Source organism: Echinops telfairi, unplaced genomic scaffold (genome assembly GCF_000313985.2).
Source record: "Echinops telfairi isolate 266 unplaced genomic scaffold, ASM31398v2 ScPeMD7_9;HRSCAF=40, whole genome shotgun sequence".
Lineage (NCBI taxonomy): Eukaryota > Metazoa > Chordata > Mammalia > Afrosoricida > Tenrecidae > Echinops > Echinops telfairi.
In genome coordinates, this window is record NW_022103906.1 from 73,439,950 (window position 1) to 73,463,698 (window position 23,749).

Consider the following 23,749-nt stretch of genomic DNA (forward strand, 5'->3'; position numbering starts at 1 on the left):
ATCTGATACGTAGCTCCGATACGTAGCGATGCAGACAGAAGCGTGTACAGTATGAGCCAATCAGTGGCAGTAATGACAGAGCATGAGCTGTTACGTAAAAACCGCGATAGAGTGAAGCCGCGGAAGTCGAAGTGCGAAGTGGCGAGGGTTCACTGTATTCCTAATTGTCCTGGTAACCCTTCGTTTTGTCTCCTCCCTGGCAGCAGCAGAGATTTCTAGTAGAGCATTAGAGCACAGCATGCTCCAAACACAGAACTTTAACAGACAACTCCAGCTAGTCATGGACTCCACACCTCACAGTCTCTCACCCCTTACAGTGACAGCTCACATCCCTGGCACAGGTAACCCTTCAGAATCGCCGTGCATTGGATCTGTTAACAGCTGACAAGAGAGGTACGTGCATGTTTCTAGGAAAAAGTGTTGCTACTATATTAATGAGTCGGGAGTGGTTGAGCAAAATGTTAAGGTGGTAAAAATCATGGCCAAAGAAATCAAATGTCACTGCTGGGGCAATGGAGCAACCAGCTCCTGGTTCCCAACCCCATTATGTCTTGGGTCATGCCCCTGGTCGGACACCTGGTAATAATTTGCTTGCTGTTACTTTTAACCCCTTGTCCTTTTAAGTACCTTCAAGAATGAATGAAAGACATATCCAATCTAACTGCTAACCAATTCTTGTTACATCCTTACAGCCCCCTACCTGCCAATACTGGTCCAGACCATTCCAGCCCATAGTCCTGACTCCGTTGCCCAGTATCAGCAGGAATTAGTCAGATCTGCTATCTACACCCATTTATCACTGAAAAGACTGGAATGTTTGGACTACGCTGAAGCAGGTTGAGCCCCTGCAAGTGCATCCCTGCACATCCCAAAGGTCAGCAGCAGACAGAGCCAGCTAAGATAACCGCCAGATAAGATAACCAGTGAAACCAGGTGTTCTGGGTTTGAAGAAAGCCACAAGGAGTCGACAAGCAATTCTTGGAGTTTCCAGACCCCATATGATAATTGCCATAATTGCCATACATTCCTCACCACCCCTTTAATAACTCTTGCCCCCAGCTGCTGAGCACAACTTCCCTGACCTGATGGCCTAGGTCACAGAACTTTGTCCAGGAGCTCCCCCTAATAAAGCTATTTCTGTTTCTGCTCTCCCTTGTCCTGTCAGTTATGTCTGTCTGTCTCCCTGTACCTCAGTTTCACCTTTACAGGAAGCACAATTCAATCCAGAGGACCAAGCAATAGAATGGTAGGAGAACGGGGAAGAACTGAAACGTGACCACACTGATTTACAGAGATGAACTGAACTTGTCCTCCAAGCTCCCAGCTCACCCTCGGGGATGTGTGAAGCATTTGACAGGATAATGGAAGCAAAGGGAAGTGGAACAGTGTGGTCTGCAGTGAGACTGAGAAGTACTGAGTGTTGCTTTCATTTCCCCCCTGTTGGGCCTGGCTCTGTGAGGAGACAGTTGCTGCTGCTGCTGCTGTTGTTAGGTGCCATTGAGTGCATTCTGACCCATAGAGACCCTGTGCGTAACAGTCCAAAACACTGCCTGCACCATGGTCCTGCACCGTGCTTAGGAGGTGCAGGTATTTACAGAGAAGCTAGAAGAGACAGAGAGAGAGGTTAGCTGATCAAGAGACCCTTCCTTCCACAGGGCTCTACCATCCCATTGCAGGCCAACACTGTAAGCCAGTGTGCTTCCTACCACAGAGCTGGTGATCATGGTACACATCACAAAATCTTGAAAATCATAAAATGCTGGAAGTAGGATGAACTACAGGGCCAACTAACTCCTACTCCCGTCCCCTCCTTCCATTATTCAAATGAGGAGTGTAATAGAGCTTGAATTCTGAGTACCAAGCTTGCACAAGGTTATGGATAACAGAGAAAGCCAAAACTCATTTGCACAAAAAAAGCTTAATCCCCACATGGATTAAGCCTCCATTGAATTTCTTGTGACCATTAACCAGGAATGTGAACAGAAATGGGAACTGTCTTGCCCTCAGGCAGAGTGCATTAGAAAATGGATTATCACTATCCTCCTAACCAAGCCATGGTTGTTTTCAATGGCCTCGTGTGCATGTGCTAGTTGGACATTGAATAAGAAGACTGAAGAAGAAATGATGCATTTGAATTGTGGAGCTGGAGAAGACTCTTCAAGGCACCGTGGACTGCTGAAAGAACAACCAGATCTGTCTTGGAAGAAGTCTGGCAGAGTACTCCTTAGAGGCAAGGATAGAGAGACATGGTCTTACATACTTTAGACACCTTGTCAGGAGAAACGAGTCCCTAGAGAAGAGTATCATGTCAGGTGAGGAGAGAGGCAGCAAAAGAAAGGAAGACCCTCACGGAGATGGATTGACACTGCGGTTGCAACAAGGGGCTCGGGAAGAACAATTGTGAGGAAGGGGAAGGACTGGGCAGTGTTTCCCTCTGTTGTGCCTAAGGATGCTATGAGTTGGAACCCATTGGAGGACACCTAATAACAACCACCTAACCAGCCCAGGAGGAGAACCCTCCAGTAGGGGCTTCCCTGGATGTGTTCCTTATGGAGATTAGAAGGTACTGGGCTAGCGTAGTCATAAGTCATGCCCTGATTGGACCAATCTTGTAAGCTTTTTTTGTCTCACACAATGTACGTGCCTCAGTCACAGTCCCATTCCTGATTTTGTCGTTTCACCTGTAACCAGAATACCAGCTGAAATGTTTCAGCAAGCTGAAGAAACACTGGAAGCACTCTCTCGTCTGTGCCCAGAAAGTTGGAAGACAGCTACTTGGCCAACTGACAGGAAGGGATGGAACAATATCACTGATATGGCATACAAGGGAAGTTTTGCTGAAGATCATCCCACAGTGGTTGAGCAGAAGTACATTGACAGGCATGAGCAGAAGTCCAGGCCAGATTCAGAAGAGGACATAGAACCTAATTACTGATGTCAGATAGACCTTGGCTGAAAGCAGAGTATACCAGAAAGATGTTTACTTGTATTTGATTGACTACACAAAGGCATGGGACTGTGTGGAGCCTAATCAACTGTGGATAACCTTGAGAAGAATGGGAATTCCAGAACATGTCATTGAGCTCACGGGGAACTTGTACATGGATCAAGAGGCAGTTTTGCAAACAGAACAAGGGAACGCTGCCTGGTTCGACATCAGGAAAGGTGTGTGTCAGGCTTGTAGTCTCTCACCCTACTCGTTCAATCTGTATGCTGAGAAGATAATCAGAGAAATGGGATTATAGGAAGAAGAATGTGGCAGGAGTATTGGAGGAAAGCTTAAGAACAACCTGAGCTATGCAGATGACACAACCTTGCTTGCTGAAAGTGACGAGGACTTGAAGCACGTGCTGATGGAGATTAGGGATTTCCGCCTTCAGTATGGGCTACCACTCAAAGTAAAGGAGACAAAAATCTTCACAACTGGACCAACAGGTAACATTAGGATAAAGGTTATTGATTTTATAAGAAAGCAAACTGAAACCCTATTCAAAGTTCAGCACTTTCATTCCCATTCTTTGCACAGACTGATTCCTCTCTGCCCTGGGGCCACATTACAGACCGGACAAGGGGCCTGCTGCAGAGCAGAATGGGAGGCTATAGAGTGAAGGGGCCTGGGCCACGACCTGGAGCAAGTTAAGATGCAGGCAAGGAAGGAGGTAAAGGGCCCCACATGTATTCTTGGGCCCTTTGGGCACCAAGGAATCCCTTTTCCATGCCTGCTGTCTGCCTGCCGCAGGCCTGCCCTCAGTTTGACACTAAGCTGCAGGGCTCTCTTCTGGGATCCAGCTTGAGGTCTCCTCCCACCCACCAATCCTTGCCTGGTTTCTCTCATAGGCATTCTTAATTTATGGTGACAAAATCATAATAATTAAGATTTCCAGATACTGCGCATGAGTCTTGCGTGGATCCTTATAAGCACTATGAGGAGGGGCTCTGAATGCCCAAGAGAAGCCCTGAGAGGATAAGGCACCTTCCCACGTTTTCTGTGTTTTAGCCATTAACCTCCGCGCTACTCTCTTCTTCAGACCCATGAATGACACCGCTTGCCGCCTAGGTACCCAAACAGGAAATCCCCCGGTGGACCCTCTTTAACCCCTCCCTTCGCTGCACTCCAACATCCACTCCCACCTCTGGTGATTTGGACTTCCAAACCACCAGACTTTGCGAGCTGCCAGAACCATCTTTAAAAAACATTTGATTGTGTTTTATTACATTCTTGCTTAAAACCCTGCAAACTGTGCCTTCTGGGCCTAAGGCCTATGCTTTCATTTAAACTTCTGGGGCCTGCCACCAGCCACACCTTCATTCCAAGAGCTGTCTCCTCCTCACTTCTGCCCACTAGGAGCCCTGGCAGCAGCTGCGGGCTGCAAGCTCTGCGGTTGGAAGCCACCAGGTGTTCCCCAGGAGAAAGATGGGGATTTCTATTCCCATAGACAGGTACAGTGTCAGAAACTCACAGAGGCAGTCTCACAGGGCCCCTATGAGTTGGCATTGATGCAAGTTCAGTGAGTGAGTGTGTGTGTGTGTGTGTGTGTGTGTGTGTGTGTGTCTCAGGTTTATTGTCACACTCAACCAGCTCCTGAACCCATAACTTCTCTGCCTCAGGTCCTTTGCCCACTCTGTTCTTTCTGTTGAGAAACTTTTGTCCCATAGGACTGACTTGGAATTGATTAGCCTGTGCACCGCTTCCACCCCCTTCTCCTACTCTGTTTCCCTCATATTTACTAAAATGTGAGGCCACCCCCCCATCCTCATGTAGTGCTATAAATTCTGAAGTTTGCCCAATGAACCTACCCTTAGAGTATAAGAGATATTGTCAAAGAAGATATAATATATATATAGCTCCTATAGTGCCCATAATTAACCTGCTCCTCCCTCCTCAAAACCTGTTTCTTTTTAAAAAAATTTTTATTAATCATTTGATTGAGGGGGGGGGGTCTCTTACAAACCTTATGACAATCCATCATTCAGTTACAGTAAGCATGCTTGTACATAGGTTGCCATTAACATTTCCAAAACATTTTCTTTGATCAATTATATACTATTATTGTTATTTCATGTCTTACACTGCCTGTTGTCTCCTTTCACCCCGATTTGTTATTTGTCCCCCTGAGGGGGTCTATATCCAACCTTGTGAGGGGTTCCCCCTTTCTCCCCATGTCCTCACCATCCCCCTACCCTCATGATATCTCTACTCCCACTATTGTTCCTCAGGGGTTTATCTACCCCAGATTCCATGTGTGAAGAACTCTTATCTATATCAATGTGTGTACTCCAATCTCACCAGATTTGTAAGGTAGAACTGGGTCATGGTAGTGGGGGGGAGGGCGCATTCAGGAAACAGAGGAATGATGTTTGTTTCGTCGGTGCTATACTGCACCCTGGTTGAATTGTCCCTTCCTTGTAACCCTTAAAACCTATTTCTTGTGGACCCTTACCTCTGTATCAGAGCTTAAATTTTGAGCACCTGTTTTGCAGAAGGTTCTGGTGACAGTGAACACCCCAAATCCATTTGCCGAGACCCCATTTGAATGAAGCCTCTGCTGAATTCCTTCTGACCATTAACCAGAGAAGTGAACCGCCTTGTCCTCAGGAAGACTTAATAAATAAATATTCTCCTTAAATTATATGTGAGATTTGAGGCCTCTTCTGTACTACAACACCTCCCATGAAAGTATCCCACCATAGCCACTGGGTAGCAGTTATAACCTTATCTGGCCCACAGGATATGGGTAGCTAAGATACTTGCAACCTTCAATTGATCCCTGAAGAAAAGAACTTTGGTCAAGGAACAAGCAGTCATTAGAAAGATGTTGCCAGGCCAATTTGGACATTTAGAATTGAGAGGTCCCACAAGTCATTTCCTGGCCAAGTATCATACCCTCCGACATATATTCATGGCAACACCTCTGAAATCTTACATATTCATAACCCCTTCCATTTACTTCCCAGTGTATAATGCAAGTCTCTCTTTTTTTTTTTTTAGGTGAGCGCTTGCTAGAGCAACTTGAGCCTGGGCCTGCCTCCTGCTTGATCAACCAAAGAAAAGCTTCCCTCTTTCAAGTTCATCCAGTCCCTGTGTGTGTGCTTAAATTGGATTTACTGAGCTACAATTAACACCTCATACGGTTCAATGTTCAATCACATGAAGAACAGTTGTTCAATCATTACCACAGTCACCCTTGGGACATTTTCTTCTTTCTCGAACCCACTGGTGTCTCTTGTTTCTTAAGCTGAGCCACGAAAGACTTGGGGTGGAAACAATTTGTTGACCACTTTATCTGTCTCCTTGATGGAGTTGGAGGCCTGTGAGACCAGGGATCAGGCTTGCCTGGGCACAATAAAAACAAAAACACCCAAACTCCCTGCCATCGAGTCGTTGCTGACTCATTGCAACCCTCTAGGACAGCTTAGAATTTCCCTTTGGGTTTTCCAGACTAACTCTCTATGGGACTAGAAAGCCTCGTCTTTCTCATGAGGAGAGACTGGGGGTTTTGAACTACTGACCTTGTGGTTAGCAGCCCCATGCATAATCACTATTGCACCTGGGCTCCTGCCAAGTGCATGAGTGATGGAGCCACATCTGGGCACTCCCACAACTGGGATGCTTCCTCCCCGTCCACCTTCAATCTGGTCCTAAGGCTTAGCTGGTTACAGGTTATAGGACAATCCTCCTGAGCCCTTTCTCCTGCCGTGAAATGTCCCCCATTGCCTAGCCCCAGTACCTGGAGGCTGAGGATCAGCGCATCCTCTTTGTGACTGGCCATGTCACTGCTGTCCTCAGGTGCTGTCATCCGTGTCTTTACCTTCCCTGCAGAGCCAACTCTGCAACTGTCTTGTCAGGCAGTCATACCGCTGTGGCATTGTTTTTCCAATCAAACCCCCAGAGGCTAAAGGTTGGCAGGAGGGGAACAGCAGTCCTGACCTGTGCCCACAGCTAGCTGAAGGGCAGGTCGTGCTAAATCTACAGCCAGATGTGAGCACATCACCCCAACCCCTGTAATCTTTCTGCTCAAGATTTCCTTTTCCCACTCACGAGAAGCCCAGCCCAGAGGAGCCCTGACTCGGTTCCCTGATTCCTCACCCATCCCGTTCCTCACTTATTCATTCCTTAGACTTTGGCCTGAACTTGCTTGGGCTAGCATGTTCAGGCAAATAAGGATAAGTGCTAAGGTATAGGTTGAACTAGGTCCAGGGCCCCTTGAGGGACTTTACAGATAGAACCTCACTTAATCCACAACGGCTGCAATCTGCCCCAGCCACAGATGGGACAAGGGAGTTGAGACCCAGAGAAGGTGCGGATGTGCTCATGGTCACACAGAGGTTGGCTCGGGTTAGTATGTGCTTCTTCAACACAGCCCTGCACTGTGTCATCCACAGACAAGTAGGACCACAGCAGGGAGTGTCTGTGGGTCCTTCCCTTACACTCATTTCTTGTCTGGTCATTGACAAACCTGTTGCCTGCCTTGGCCGTCTCCAGACGCCTTTCCCTGTGATGGAGGCCCCCACTCTCCCTCTAAGAAACCCAGTCCAATTGCTCCTCGGATTCTGTCCCTAGTGGTTCTCACCAAAGTTCCAGCCTCTGTTGGTTTACAGTCTTCTCCTTTCCCCACAATCATAAGCACTCTCCTCAAAACACTAGAGGCAGGAAGCATGACAAGAAATAATTGAAGTTTCCGATTCCTGTAAAGAAAAGTCAAGATTCCGATTCCTGTAAAGATTTGCATTCCTCAGAGACCTACAATGGCAAGTCTACTCTGTCCTATAGGGTCACTATGAACCTGAGACAACTCTGTATTGGAAAGTTTGGTTTTTGTAGTTAGACCTGAAGTTAAAAATATATTTTTAAAAACTGTTCCAGACTCCGGCTATTATGGAAAAGGAAAGAGCACACCATGATTAGAACCAAGAACCCACAAGACAGAGCCAAGAGCTCTCAAGAATTCTTATCAGGCACTAGGAGCCCTGGTGATGGAGTGGTTACTTGTTGGACTGTGATCCACAAGGTTGGCACTTTGAAACCACCAGAGGCATGTTGGGAGAAGGATGGGGCTCTCGACTCCTGGAAACAGTTTCAGTCTCTGAAAGTCACAGGGGACAGCTCTACCCTATCCTATAGGGTCGCTATGGGTCAGTATTGACTATACGGCAGTGAATAGAACTCTGCTTAAAATAATGTGCCAAAATGTACAGACTGGGTTTCAGAATTTTGATGAAATGGGGATTCTTTTTTTAGTAAATCATTGGGGGGGGGGTGGCTCTTACAGCTCATTTAACAATCCATATATCAATTGTATCAAACCCATCTATACATATGTTGCCATCATCATTTCCAAAACATTTCTTTCTATTTGAGTCCTAGATATCAGCTCCTCATTCTTCCCCCTCCTTCCCTCGCCCTCGCACCCTCGTGAACCCCAGCTAATTTATAAATTATTTTTATTTTCATAGTTTACCCTGTCTGCTATCTCCCTTCACCCATGTGTCTGTTTTCATTCCCCTGGTGATGGGGGGCTGTTTTATATCAATCACTTCGATTGGTTAACAAATATGTGTTGAAGTCATTTAAAAATAGAATAAAATTTCCTTTAGGTGTAATAGCTGATCATATATGTATTGTCAGAAGTACAAGTTTCAAGTCAGAATGCACTTTAATAAAAATGGTATTTGAAAAATTCAATAATTGAATAACAATGTTCCCATGGAGACATAATATTCAGTTTTATTCAACCTTCCACCAAATAAACTTGCACTCACAATCTGTTTGAAACTAGAAACTCTCTCTGCCTAAAACATACTAGTCAGTATCACCCCATCTTGTCATTTGTGCCAATCCTTTAAAGCTAAACATTTCTATATACATGCTCTAAGCATTCTAACGAGAGTCACTGGTCCAAAACTATTCTGAGAACGAGTAGCGTTACAACACGGGGGAAATAATGGAACCAAGTCTTAATACTTCCCAGCCTCCCTGACAACCACACGGCTCCATTTTCCTTTTATTCAATTCGGTCAAGGGCTTCACACATACCCTGTCTTGAGCTGGGAGCTTGGAAAAGAAGTTAGCTCCTCTGTGTAAATCAATGTGGTCCTGTGTCATGTCTTCTCCCGTTCTCCCACCATTCTATCACTCGGTTCTACAAATTGAATTGTGATTGTTGTAAATTCTAACCCCTATACCTTTGAGTCAGTCATTCAAACCCATCAGCTGTTCCACAATAGAAAAATGAAGTTTCCTATTCCTGTAAAGATTTGCATTCCTCAGAGACCTACAGTGGCAAGTCTACTATGAATCTAAGACAACTCTGTATTGCAAAGTTTGGTTTGCATAGTTAGACCTGAAGTTAAAATTATATTTGCAAACGTTTTTTTCTTTGATATGTTAATGGAGAGAAATTACTGTACGGTGTGTCTTAAATCAATCTCTCGAGATATAAAAGAGCAGATTAAGCATGAAGGCAAACAAAGATGGGGAGACCAGATACCCAGGCCACATGCTCATAAATATAAATAAGATACAAAGGAACAGAAATTGAGAAGATACAAAGCTCCTCCTCCTGAAACAAAAGAGAAAGAAAGGCTCCCCGGGAATGGGTCTCTGAATTCATCCTTGCAGCCTCTGCACTGTCAGAAAATAAATGCCTGCTCCTTAAGGCCACCCACTTGTGGAATTTTTGTTACAGAAGCACTATATAACTAAGACGCATGGCAAAACCAGCCAGAAAAGCTAATGCAAATCCTACATTCTCATAAAGTCATTCAGGGCATTTATGCTTATAATGCCTGCCATTCTTTACCCCGCCATCAGCTTTGTGTAAAACTAAACGAAGCATTGCAAACCTTTCTAAATTCACAATACCACGCAAATAGAAACCTCTTCTTGTAATTTTCTAACACAGTCCATATAATTCATCTCATTCTGCCAAATAAAACCCTAGATCTCATCTTTGGTAGTTCTTTTTCTCTTAAATCCATCAAACCCAGACAAGTTTACCTCTTAGTCTGTCAACATTTCCCAATTTCCAAAATCACAATCAATTTTTAACCAAAGTAATATTAACTCCTACCTGAACTAGTTCACTATCGTCATAACTGACCCATCACTTTTTTGCTCAATTTGTCATACTTGCATGCTGCTGTAAAACTGGAAGTTTGATCACCAATATTTCAAATACCAGAAGGATACTCCACAGTAAACAGGTTTCTGTGGAGTTTCTAAACTAAGAACAGCCTACAAAAAGGTTCTCCATTCCTACGGGTTTATACCACTATGGGACTTGGACATTGTATCAACTAGACAATCTTGGCTAAGAGCAGAGTTGAACCTGGTAGTTAAGCAGTAGCTTGAGCACATACCTCCTTGGGCTTGGGCCATTTGTAACATGGACCAGAGTGGATTCCTCTCTGCCACTGTGGTCTTCTTCCTCACTGGGACTTCACGGGAATGCTGTATCTCCCTCCAGGGTGGCATCATGAGGGCTGCCTGAAACTTACAGCTGTGGGCACCCCAATTCTACCAACCTTGGATCCACATTACTCTGCACCTACCAGCCTGTGATCTCCCTGCATCATGCTTCACTTTTCTGCACCCTCAGCCTGCACCTCCACGAGTCTGAGAGAGGCCTGGCAAGCATCGGATCCATGAACTTGAGTTGGACTAGGTTAGGGCACCTTGTGGATGTAAATTTGTTTCTTAATAACAATGTCTTTCTTTTCTATAGATGAGTGTCACTGATCTGTTGCTCCAGGCAAAAGTGCCTAATACAGCCGCTGACAACCTTATGAAGAACAGCAGAACATCATCAAATATGCTCAAGATGTTATTAATAGCAGCAAAATATTGTCAGAGATGATGAGCAAAATTATGTCAGAAGATGAGCACCTTAGGTTAAAAAGACTTCAAAATACAACAGCGGAAGAGCTGTCTTCTCAAAGTAGTCAACCATAATGATGTGAATGCAAAGGCTTTTAACATCTCCTTTGCTGATAGGACATGACTCAAACAGCAAAAGTCTATTACTAATTGGAAAGTGGAATGTACAAAGTACAACTTTTAAAAAATTGAAAGTCTTCAACGATTCATGGAACATAAAACCATAGATACCTTAGGCACTATAGAGCTGAAATGGATTTGTATAAGCCCTTTAGAGCCAGACAACAATATGATTTACCATGACAGGATTTGTTCCAGGAGCCTACCTACTGTGCTAAAAAAACAAAACAAAACAAAAAAACTATGAATAGCATGAAAAAGAATGGGAATTGCAGAAGATTTAATTCTGCTCGTACCTAATCTGTAATGGATGGGGAGGAAGTTGTGTGGAAAACGAGGACAAGCTGTACGGTTTGAAATCAAGAAAGGCATGTGTCATGGTTGCACCTCTGACCATATTTGTTCCATTGCAAGCTGAGTCAATAATCCGAGAAGCTCGACCATAAGAAGACTACAGCCTCAGGACTGAAGGAAGTTTCATTGACAACCTTGCCGGTGACACAACCCTGCATCCTGAAAGTGGGAGGACTTGAAACATTTGCTGATGAAGAACAAGGATTTCAGCCTTCAGGATGGATTACAACTCAGTGTCAAGAAGATCAACAACCTCACAACTGGACCAATAGGCAACATCCTGATAAAGAGAGAAAAGATTAACGTTTCAAGGATTTTGTTTTGCTGGGATCCACAATCAATGCTCATAAAAATAATGGTCCATATATAAAAAGACACATTACACTTGGTTATAAATATGCTGTACAAGACCTCTCTGAAAACAAAACTCATTGCCACTAACTCAATGCTGACTCATAGTAACCCCACAGTACAGGGTGGAAATGCTCTTGTGATTTCTAAAACCTTAACAGTTAACTGGAGTAGAAAGCCCCATCTTCCTCTGGTGGAATGGCTAGTGGTTTTGAACTGCTGATCTGGCGGATCTCAGCTGAATGTGTAATGGCGCTGCCACCAGGGTGTTCAAAAGGAAGGATTTCCCTTTAAAGTGTAAGGTGCACCTGACCCAAGCCATGTTATTTTTCAATAGCTTCATATGCATGTGAATGTTGGACATTGATTAAGGAAAACCAACAAAGAGGAATCAATGGGTTTGAATTGTGGTGCTGGGGAGAATATCAGGAGACATAGTGTCAGAGTACTTCTTCAAGGCAGTGGGGGAAACACTTCATTTTACATGCTTTGGACATACTGTTAGGAGACACCAGTCCCTGGAGAAGGACACCATGCTTGGTAGGTGAGAGAGGCATGGAGAGAGCGGAGGCCCTCGATGAGCTGATTGACCCAGTGGCTGCCACAGTGGCTCGGGCATAGGAACACGTGTACAAGGAGCACAGGACAGGGCATTGTTTTGTTCTATGGGGTAACTGGTCACTATGGGCTGAACTGGCTGGACGGCACCTAACAGCAACATGCTTCATGAGAGCTTGTCCAGCCCCTGCCATCGTGTCCTTTTGTGCATCCCCAGTGCCTGGCAGCTGATATTACAGACAATATTAAATACTCCATAAACGTTTCTTGAAATCATGTTACAGACTAGATTAAATTTCCTTTTAAGTGTATTAGACCAAAGCTGATCTTTTTTTCCCCAGAAAACAACTTTCTTGCTTCTTTTTTTTCCAGTGTATAGTTGTTGTTGTTTTTTAAATCATTTTAAGCAATATAACTTTCAACTCAAAAGGCAATTTAATAGAAACAATGTTTGAAAAACTCAACGACCGCTGAATAAAATTGTTCCATGGAGACAAAGTCTTAAACTTCATTCAACCTGCCACCAAATAAACCATCACTCACGATCAACCTGAGAACTAACAACTCTTCCCGGCTCACACACAGTAACCATCCAGGAACCACAGGGCCACGTCGTCATGGCCCTCTGTCAAGAAAAACTTGTGAACTAGCAGAAAGTTTTGTCACAGCTCTTGCTGACAGGCTGAGAAAAGCAACCAAGACTAAAAGAACCTGGGGGGAGGGGGGGCGGAGAAGAAACAATGTCATGGATCTGGTTCCACCTTGGCAGGGTGCTGCCTAAGCAGGAGCAGCTCAAAACCACAGTAATGAGTGCACAGTACCCTCTTCCTCTCCTATTGCCGATCTAATCTGCTCACACTGCATGACTGGGGAGAGGCTGTGTGGGAACTTGACCAGGAGGATAGAGGCCTCTAAACTGAGAGACTGGCCATCTGCCAGATGGGGACCACAGGTAGTTGTTGGGGGTTGGATTGTGGCATCTGAAACACTGACCATCTCCCAGCAGGAGCAGGATGAAGAAGACACATATTAGTGTTTCTCCTCTCACCCAGGACTCAAAGTGCTAACAATCACCTGCCCACAAACCTGTGCCCAAATAGAAATTCGGGCAACATCGACATACACATGCGACAGGAGATGGTTTTGGTGAATTAGTCACTTAGTCTAATTATACTAATTACCCTGTTTACCCTAAAATAAGACAGTGTCTTATATTAATTTGTGCTCCCAAAGATGCGCTAGGTCTTATTTTCAGGGGATGTCTTATTTTTCCATGAAGAAGAATATGGTACACATTTATTGTTTTATTAAAAGAGACTTCACACTTCCTGTCTGCTCCAGCTGCGCTGCAGCCAACAGTGAGCTGCATGGCGGTGCCCACTGATACGGTCCAGAGTCCAGAGTTACGGTAGCTTCAGGGTGCCTTATTTTCAGGGAGGTCTTATTTTGGGGGGTATGCCTTATATTCCACCCAGCAGTACAGAGGGCTCAGTTCAACTCACTTTCTTGGAACCGTTAATCTACTGAAGGTCCTTCAACTCACGCAGGCTGCTGCTCCAAGGTCGAGGAAGCAGACAGCAGAGTCTGGCCTCAGGGAAGCCAAGCAAGGTGCGGCAGCAACAGCAGGCAGAGGAGAGCTGAGGCCTGGCAGAGGCCGGTAGCCCGGGAGCATAGTGAAGCGGTCCTGGATCCTCAGGAAGCTTGGAGAAGCAGGTCTCGCTGGAGCCTCTGGCTCTGACAGTGTAGGTGCAGCAAGGCTGCATGATCCACAAGTTGGCTCGGCCCGCAATTGCACAGCACACGGTTGAGGAAAAGGACCAGCTCGGGCAGCAGAGTGCTGGTCTGATCACCAGGGAGAAAGAGGGAAGGGGGCCGGCCGCGGAAAGACATCTTGTCACGCTCCAATCATGCTGTGACCTGATTAAACTCCACCCACATCTTCCTAGGCCTAATTGGCAAAATAAAACTTAACTATCACAGAAAATTTTTCTAAATACCTGTTTGTTGGTTTTTACAAAACCATGTATTTAATTTTAATATGATTATTATTTTTTTACAAAACAACATTACCACATTCAAAGTATTCTCCATTACATTTAATACTTTTAAAAAATCATTTTACTAAGGGCTCATACAACTCTTATCACAATCCATACATACATCAATTGTGTAAAGCATATTTGTGCATTCATTGTCCTCATCATTCTCAAAACATTTGCTCTCCACATATGGCCCTGGCATCAGCTCCTCATATTTCCTCCTCCCTCATGATCCCATGATAATTTATAAATTATCATTTTGTCATTATCTTACACTGTTCAATGTCTCCCTTCACCCACTTTTCTGTTATCTGTCCATGTGTGATCATGTGATCACACGTCCATGTGTGATCATGAGGCGTTGATGGGATCAGGTATCAGGCATCAAAGAACAAAAATTCCTATCATTGTGAATGAGGAGTGTGTGGAGTATGGACCCAAAGCCCATCTGTAGGCAACTGGACATCCCCTTACAGAAGGGTCGCGTGGAGGAGATGAGTCAGTCAGGGTGCAGTGTAGCAACGATGAATCATACAACTTTCCTCTAGTTCTTTAACACTTCCTCCCCTCAACTATCATGATCCCAATTCTACCTTACAAATATGGCTAGACCAGAGGATGTACACTGGTACAGCTAGGAACTGGAAACACTGGGAATCCAGGATAGATAAACCCCTCAGGACCAGTGGTGAGAGTGGTGATACTGAGAGGGTGGACAGAAGGTGGGATAGAAAGGGGGAACTGATCACAAGGATCTACATATAATCCCCTTCCTGGGGGTCTCTTTGGAACCCGGAAGGAGCCTTGGTGGCACCATGGTGAAAAGCATGCAACTGAACCAGAAGGTCCACTGCATGGGAGAAAGATGCGGCAGTGGGGTGATCTCGGCCTTGGAAACCCCAGGGGACAGTTCTATTCTGTTTTGTAGTGTCTCTGTGAGTCAGAAGCAACTCAATGTCCACCTATTTTGGATTACTCTTTTTTTATAATCATTTTATTAGGAGCTCATACAACTCTTATCACAATCCATTCATACATCAATTGTGTAATGCACAGTTGTACATTCATTGCCCTATTCTCAAAACATTTGCTCTCTACTTAAGCCCCTGGCATCAGGTCCTCATTTTTCCCCTCCCTCCCCGCTCCCCTCTCCCACATGAGCCCTTGATAATTTATAAATTATTATTTTGTCATATCTTACCCTGTGCGACGTCTCCCTTCACCCACTTTTCTGTTGCCCGCCCCCCAGAGAGGAGGTCACATGTAGATCCTTGTAATTGGTTCCCCCTTTCCAACCCACCCTCCCTTCACCCTCCCAGTATCACCACTCACACCACTGGTCCTGAAGGGATCATCCGCCCTGGATTCCCTGTGTTTCCAGTTCCTTTCTGTGGCAGTGTACATCCTCTGGTCTAGCCAGATTTGTAAGGTAGAATTGGGATAATGATAGTGGGGGAGAAGGAAGCATTTAGGAACTAAAGGAAAGTTGTATGTTTCATTGTTGCTACATCGCACCCTGACTGGTTCGTCTCCTCCCCGAGACCCTTCTGTAAGGGGCTGTCCAGTGGCCTACAAATGGGCTTTGGGTCTCCACTCTGCACTAACCCCCTCATTCACTATGATATGATTTTTTGTTTGGGCTACTCTTCTTAATATCTGTCAAACATTCTGCTGCATTTAATTTTAATTTATGTTATGTGCTCAAATGTTCCAAGTCAAACATTTAACCAGGGACACTCTGTTCTGATAAGTTTACATTGATTGCTCTGCAAACTCTGCCTTTTTGCATGGCCTTATAATACAATAAAGTTCATAACTAGCTGTAACTTCAACATATCATGTAAGGAAAATATTTAGTCTGAGGACTGCAACTTTTATTTTGTTCCAATAAAACTATTTACTTTAAAAAAAAGATGATGATAGCGTCTTTTCTTTTTTTTTCTGCTACAAGATCTCTTATCTTACACTGTCCAATGTCTCCCTTCACCCACTTCCTTGTTGTCTGTCCCCCAAGGAGGAGGTTATAGGTAGATACTTGTAATCGATTCCCCCTTTCTACCCCACCTTCCCTTCACCCTCCGGTATCATCACTCTCACCACTGGTCCTGAGGGGTTCATCTGTCCTAGATTCCCTGTGTTTCCACTTCCTATCTGTACCACATGGAGGCAAAACACAAAGGGCATGCGGCAGAGCAGTGGGGGGAACAGAGCAGGGAGGTCCCAAGCGAGTGCCAATGATAAACTTTAGGACCCTGGTGTGGCACCCTATCGGACTCAACTGGAGGACACTCCTAGAGGTCAACAAACAGACCTTGAACTATTTACAGGTTTTTCTTTCTTTTATTTTTAATATTGTATCTTTTCTTTTTTATCACTGGCTTTTTTGTTGTTGTTGTCATTTTGTTTGCTTTTGTTGCTTTGTCTTGCTATGCCTTGTTTTTTGGTGCATGTTATTATCTCTGCAGATCTATCTAGATAAGATAGGCCAGATGAGCAGCCTGGAGGAGAAAACAATGGGATCGATGGTTGGGGGCAGGGGGAGCATGAGGAGGGGGAGGTGGGAAAAGGAGGTGGTGTTGACCAACCCAGGGACAGGGGAACAACAAGTGATCCAAAATCAATTACTTCTTGATATAAAGCTCTTTCTTATACATACATGAGGGTCACTAAATTTGTTTTTCTAGTCAACTGGCCTAACACACATAGTAATAGATAATCACATGTTTTTGCATCGCATTCCTCACATTCACAAACATTCACTCTCTCTTTTCCTCAGAAACCATTCTCCCCAGTCTAGCCTTCAATGCATACAAATTAGGAAAATCAGTGAGGTTTCCTGACAAACCTGGTGTTCTGAAGTCTGATTCTCTCAAAGGCTCTGGAAAGAACTGTATGATAAACCTGTCCAGTGAAGAACATCTTTGCATAAATGACTTCAAAGCTTTAAGTGAAAGTAGTAGAAAATGGCAATTAGAGTATGACCTTGTTTGCTTTTAGATTGGGATCATGGCCAAGATCATCAGAGAAAGATAAGAGGAAAAGAAACTTCCTTTTCTATCGCAACCGGGAATTCCTGGCCCAGTTACTAATCACTACCTTCCTTCTACTTTTCTTAGTCGCTTGTACCTTCTCTTTCATATATTGGTATTATATTAAGTGACAGATGACCCAACATACAAATACATCCTGTACTCTTTAAGAACAGTGGCTTTGTGTCAGTTATAATTTTAAATCATCACAGTTCCCAGTACTAGAAAGCATTCAGTAAATGCCTAGAATAGTACTAAATTTAAAGGATTCCCTCTAATTCTATCTCTCCCACATTCCTAAACCAAGTCGTTAAAAAGGGCTCTGAATGGTGAGCCTTGCTCATCCAACTTCCTCAGAGCTCCTGCTGTTGCAACTGACTACTCCAGTCTGATCTGCTTAGTTTCTGGCAATCAATTTTATCTTCAATTTCATCTCCGGATTGATAGGTAAGCTTTTCCCAACTTAACCTTGACTTCCTTTTCCCACCAGCTTGCCATGCTTTTTGCCTTGAATTTTTCTAATTACCCCCCTACATGTGCTCCTCCAATCCATTAGTCTGCTCTGGTGGGCAACCTCTCTCCCTCTTCATCTAGCCTCAGTCACCAGTCAGGCTATACGTTAGGACATGTTCATTCATGATCCATGCAGCAAAATCTGAACAGACCCAATTTTGTAAAATCTGGACCTAACAGAATGGGGAAAGTACAGGTTGAAGTATTGGAAGGCGGGGCTTCAAAGGGACACAGGAACCCTTTCAAGAGCCTGATGTGAGAGATGGAATTATCATCAGGATCCTGAGGAAGAACACAGGTTCAAATCAACCCGGCTGGCCATCGTTGTTTCTGACGCTACAGGGGAGCTGATTTGGTTGCTCTGTAACAGTCCTGTGCCCTTGTTTTGTAGGAGGGAGATTATGCTTCCAGCAGGATGTCAACTTGTAATTTTTTCCATCCCGATGATCATTCCAATGCACCCACATTTTACCAAAAAGCACATTTTACAAATTCCAGGTTCATTCAAGTTTTGCTCTGCTGTCTATGGCAGTACTTGGAGTAGGTGGTTCAAAGCCCCGAATTTCTCCTACCCAAATCCATGGCAGGCCAAATTACAGTGGGCACATTTTTGTAAGGGTTGAGAATCAAAGCCATACATTTTATTACTTTAAATCTCTTTTGTTTGGCTTCTTAAATTGCACAACCACTGACTGGAAATTAGTTCGGCATTTTTCAAAATCCCTGTGTGCAGTAAGTATACGAATCATGGATCTGTGTATGGATATCCTTTGGAGCTTTCCTTGGTTGAGAATGGTCCACATTCCTTGTATCAAACAAATTATTAGTACCAAAAGAAAGAACACTAAGTTTGTGTTTGGTACCCAAAGAACTATACTACTAGAGGAGAAAACTGAAAACTAAAAACTACCAGTAACATCAATATTTCTAATTATGCTTCATAATCAACTTTGGCACAGCCTCCCTATTTTTTTTCTTTTTTCAAGGAGCCCAAGTTGTGTAACAAGGCTGCTAACTGAACAGGTGAAAGTTTGAATCCACCCAGTGTTCTACATGTTATAGGACAGTATCACGACTGTCATATGGAAGTAAAATTTTGCAGAAGAGCCTCCAAGAACAATTGCAGCTACACATTGACAAAGGCGCAGAGGAGGACATGGAACAAGAGATTCCCTTACTGAGGTCAGAAGGATCTTGGCTCAAAGTAGAGAAAACCAGAAAGATGTTTGCCTATAACACAATAAAGATGTGTTTTATTGACTATACAAAGGAGGCTTCGCCATGCTTTATTGACTGTGTGGCTTATAACAAACTATGGCAGCATGGGAATTTCAGAACATTTCGTCGTGTTCTTGTGGAACTTGGACACGAATCAAGAGGCAGGTGAGCAAACAGAACAAGGACATACTGCCTGCTTGCCTGCTTTAAAATTAAGAAGAGTGTGCGAGAGGGTTGGATCCTCTCATCATACTTATTAAATGCGCATGCTGGGCATATCATCAGAGAAGCTGGACTATATGAAAAATAATGTGGCATCAGGATTGGAAGAAGACTTATTAAAAACCTTCGATATGCAGATGACGTGACCTTGCTGGCCGAACATGAGGAGGACTTGAAGCATTTGCTGAAGAAGATCAAGGGTTGCAGCCTTCAGGATGGATTAGAACACAATGTAAAGAAAAATCCCCCAAACTGGACCAATAGGTAACGTCATGATAAATGGAGAAAAAGTTGAAGTTGTCAAGGATTTCATCTTGCTTGGATCCATAATCAGTGCTCATGGGAGCAGCAGTCAAGAGCTCAAATGACGCATTGCATTGAGTAAATCTGCTGAACAAGATCTGTTTAAAGTCTTGAAAAGCAAGAATGTTACGTTGAGGACTAAGGTGTACCTGGCCCAAGCCATAGTATTTTCAATTACCTCAGAAGCACAAGTCAGTTCTGGCTCACATCGACCCTCTGAGACAGAGAACTACAGCAGGCCTTCTTAAAATGTAAGAGCTTCCTGCTCTCATTTCTAGACCCCGTCAAGGGTGTGATGCAATGGTGGCATGGCTCGTCTAGCCATACTTTTTGTAATTTCTACCAAATAACCTTTTCCTGCTGGGTCTGGGTAATACGCGGTGAAAGAAGGCATTGATAGATGATATGATTCAGTATGAGTCAGAACTCTAACATGGCCATTGGTCAATGTTACTACCCTGCTGTATGAAATGAGTCATCTCAGAAGCAGAAAGGGGTAGCTATCGCTACCATCAAAGAACAAGTGCTGGGAGCAGAGTGACACCTTTGGATCTTGAGATCCCTACACATTGTATCTCCTGATCCAGGGACAGAAACTTGCAATGCCAGAGAAGTGGCAGCGAGTAGCTGTAGCAGAACCAAGAGCCCAGAGCATGAGACGGAGGGGTGGGGAAAACCACCAAATGAGTCAAGGTGAATGTCTTCAGGCCGGAGGCTTGCTTGCAGAGTGGAGTGCCTCCAGTCCCTTAATTGAGGAAGGTGGATTTGCTAACCTAAGAAGCTACAGCTGAGGCCCTTTGGGCTACAGTTTATGGTTGGGGGAAGAGTAGAGTGCCCTTTGGGCATTTATTGGCAGTGCTAAAAGAGTGTTGTACCAAGTCCAAGTAGAAGACATCAGGGTGGAGGGCATGGCAGAGAAGAGGCTGCCTGACCAAAGAACTTTGCCCTGAACATTTCTTTTTTTAAAAACATTTTATTAGGGGCTCATACAACTGTTATCGCAATCCATACACACATCAATTGTGTAAAGCACATTTGTACATCATTCTCAAAACATTTTCTCTCCACTTAAACACCCCCCGCATTAGGTCCTCATTTTCCCCTCCCTCCCGCCTCCCCCCTCCCTCATGAGCCCTTGATAGTTTATAAATCGGTATTTTGTCATATCTTGCCCTGTCCGACGTCTCCCTTCACCCACTTTTCGGTTGTCTGTCCCCCAGGGAGGAGGTCACATATAGTTCCTTGTAATCAGTTCCCTCTTTCCTACCCATTCTCCCTTTACCCTCCCTGTTTCGCCCCTCACACCACTGGTCCTGCAGGGCTCATCCGCCCTGGATTCCCTGTATTTTCAATTCCTATCTGTACCAGTGTACATCCTCTGGTCTAGCCAGACTTGCAAGGTCGAATTCGAGTCATGGTAGTGGGAGCGGGGAGGAAACATTTAGGAATTAGAGGAAAGTTGTATTTCTCATTGTTGTTACATAGCACCCTGATTGGCTCATCTCCTTCCCAGACCCCTCTGCAAGGGGATCTCCAGTAGCCTACTCATGGGCTTTGGATCTCCACTCCGCACTCCCCCCATCATTCACTATGGTAAGATTTTTTGTTCTGATGATGCCTTATACCTGATCCCAGCCCTGAACATTTCTAATCTTGAATTGTAGTGTGTCAACTTCCTTCATAAACCCCTAGTCATGAATATGGTCTGTGAGTTTTGTGTGGTCAATGCAATGAATTATCAAAAGCAGCAGAGCATTGAAGAGCGCTGGGAGGGATGCTTAATGGCAAAATAGGCAGAGTTGAAGGGTGGAGGCATATTAGACCCTGTCTCATACATATCAGCTTTAAGCTGATACTGATGGTGAGTTCTCCTTTCCCTTTCCCCTTGCAAAGTCAGAGGAGGCCAGATGTGGCCTCTACCCCATTTTTTGCGAAGGTCTACTCTTTTTAGAATAGATAATCTCAAAAATATCCTTAATTGTACACATGGATGAGCTAAGAACATAATTTGTCTTGAAGTTGCCAAAAATGGTTGGAGGCTTAATCCTGAAAGGATGCTAAAATCACTGTTTTTAACAGCTATAACATTTACCGAGTGTTTTCATACTGGGCAAGTCATTATGCTAGTCAGCTTAATATAGATCATCTTTTTCACTCCTGCAATAATTCTTTGAGAGAAATAATCCACAGGTAGGTTAAGCAACATATTCAAAGGCCCACAGCTAATAAAAGATCAAGTGGTATTTAAGTCCAAGAGGCCTAAATCCAGAACTAGACTGACTGTTGGGTTTCCATCAGGTAAATGGATGGCAGTCTCTTCTGTTTCTGAACCAGTGGCAGTGACATAAATTGTACCTAATCCTTTTGTTGGCAGAATGTAGAAAAGTTCAGATACGCCTCCTTGGCCAATCTATTTATAACTTTTGTATCATTTCTGAACCATTTGGCAATGTGACAAACTCATCCAAGAAGAGTGCAATAAATGTGTACTGGATGAGTGACACTAGTTCTGAGATTGTTTTAAATAAATGACCATTTTATACTCACTTAAAAAGGAAAAATAGATGGTCTCAAAATTGCTCATCAAGTGCTCACATGGGATGCTGCCCCCTCCCTTTTCACGATTCGGGAAGGAGGAGGAGAATCTCGGCCAGTGCTGGAGGTGAAGAGGCAGGTCACTCTATGAGGAAAGCGAAGAAAAAGCCCGTGTAAGCTCTTTGGATGGACACTTTCAACCTAACGTTTCCTGAAGAAAAGTTAGAAAAATCGGCCGTGAAGATGGTCATTGGTGCCGGGGCATCAGAGAGCGCCCCATATACATCAAAGCACACCCTGCCCGGGACAGTGCCGTCCTCCCAATGCTTAGCCTGGGTGAGCTCATCGTCGGGTAGCCTCTGTGGCGACCCTTCTGGTAATTGGTCAGGGAAGCCATCAAAGTTTGCAGACTCCCAAAGGGACGCTTCAAAACTCTGTTATCAGAGCTCTACACTCCCCTTGAAACCACTCATTTCTTAGAGAAAGAAACGTTTGAATGCATTTGGGTCACCTGGACCCAAAATGACTTCCCTGGAGCTTGGTGGTACATGGCTAACGTCCTCCGCCGCAAACCATAAGGTCCAAGGTAGAAAAATGCCAGAGATTTCCAGAAAGGTTCACAGCCCTGGAAACTATGCAGCAATTCTCCTCCGTACCATAGGGTCACGATGAGTGGGAATCGATTGGACTGCAGTGGGTTTTGTTCGGTTTAATTTGGTGACTTTCTGAGATAGTGTTATGTTATGTTGTTAAGTACCACTCAAGAGGTTCTGACTCACAGTGGCCCGATGTACAACAGAATGAAAGACTGCCCGGGCCTAGCCATCCTCAAACTGGTCCCTATGCCTGATCTCCTAGTTGCAGCCACTGTGTCCATTCAACCCTTTGCGGGCTTTCTTATTTTCCTGACCGTCTACTTTACCAAGAATGATGTCCTTCTCCGGGGACTGGTCTCTCCTGACAACATGTCCAAAGTATATATACTGTACAAGAGGATGTCAAACCATCCTTGTCTCTAAGGAGCGCCCTGGCTATACGTCTTCCAAGACAGACCTGTTGGTTCAAGTAGTACTGACAATTGTATTGGTCAAAGAACGGCACTAGCACAGCAAGAGCGGAGGAGGTAAAATGAGTTGCCCACATTAGCAGAGGTTGCAGTGGTTACGTGTTGGACTATGATGTACAAGGTCGACGGTTCGAAACCACTAGCCGCTCCTCGGCCTTTCTACTTGCAAAACGGTTAGTCTCGGAAGCTCACAATGGGGCAGTTCTATCCTGTCCTAAAGGTTCGCTATGAGCAGACATGAAACCGATGGCCCATGGCCTTACGACGGTCACCCATCACGCAAGCCAAGGAACATGCAGCCTTGGGCTCTGTGCAGTTTAAAGGGCCTTGTGCAATGCACCCCTGTCGCCACCAGAGGGTACCCAAGGATTAGGATCACCAGGGAACCCCCAAGCACACCTTCTTCCGCCTCCCACCCCCTAAATCCCCTGAGCAAAAATTCTTAATCCAAGGCCAACCGGGGCGCTTTCTTTCGACCACGCCCAATTGCGAGGTCAAGGGCCTTACTTGCTTTGAATTGTTTCAAACTGCCGCCTCGCGCCCGGACTCCCCCGGTCCGCCCCTC